This window comes from Sinocyclocheilus rhinocerous, unplaced genomic scaffold (assembly GCF_001515625.1).
Source record: "Sinocyclocheilus rhinocerous isolate Xijiao unplaced genomic scaffold, SAMN03320098_v1.1 scaffold327, whole genome shotgun sequence".
In the NCBI taxonomy this organism is placed as follows: Eukaryota; Metazoa; Chordata; class Actinopteri; order Cypriniformes; family Cyprinidae; genus Sinocyclocheilus; species Sinocyclocheilus rhinocerous.
In genome coordinates, this window is record NW_015649610.1 from 104,473 (window position 1) to 105,107 (window position 635).

At 43.0% G+C, this 635-nt stretch overlaps 1 protein-coding gene across 4 annotated transcripts in view; it reads left to right on the plus strand.

Annotated features, from left to right (window-relative positions):
* mier3b (mesoderm induction early response 1, family member 3 b) overlaps positions 1 to 635 on the plus strand; it is an 8,447-nt gene that overhangs the window by 5,434 nt on the left and 2,378 nt on the right. The gene's annotated exons all lie outside the window — the stretch shown is intronic.

Consider the following 635-nt stretch of genomic DNA (forward strand, 5'->3'; position numbering starts at 1 on the left):
CGGAGTTATATTAAAAATTGTCTTTGATCTTTCAAGCTGTTTAATGGCAGTCAGCAGGTGTTGCAGTTCATCAGTCCAAAAGAAGTGAAATAAAGCGCATCCATTCATAATAAAAAGTGTCTCACACGGCTCCGGGGGGGGAATCAAAGGCCTCCTGTAGCGAATCGATGTGTTTTTGTAAGAAAAATAACCATATTTAAAACATCAATTTAATCTAGCTTGCGCTCACTGTTGTACACGGAAGCAGCTCCGGGCGGATGATGTATGAGGGCGGCGTTGCGCATGCGCCGCTCAGAAGTGACGAACGCGGAAGCGCAAAGAGATCAAAACAAAACAATGATCACGAATTGGAAGTACAAAACGAGGATTTGTAAAGAAGAATGTCGGGGGATTTCGATCTAAGCCAAGAGGAGACTGGTTTTCCTTTGCTAAAGTAAGGAAACTTTGCTTCCTTTGCTCCTGTAAACAAACGTTGGTTTTCACGAGACTCACCAGCGCATGTGCAACGCCGACATCTTACGTCATGCTCCCGGAACTGCTTCCGTGTACAACTGTTGGCGCAAGCTACAATAAAGTGATTATTACATTTTGAAAATAGGATATTTTTCTTACAAAAACGCATCAATTCGCTACAG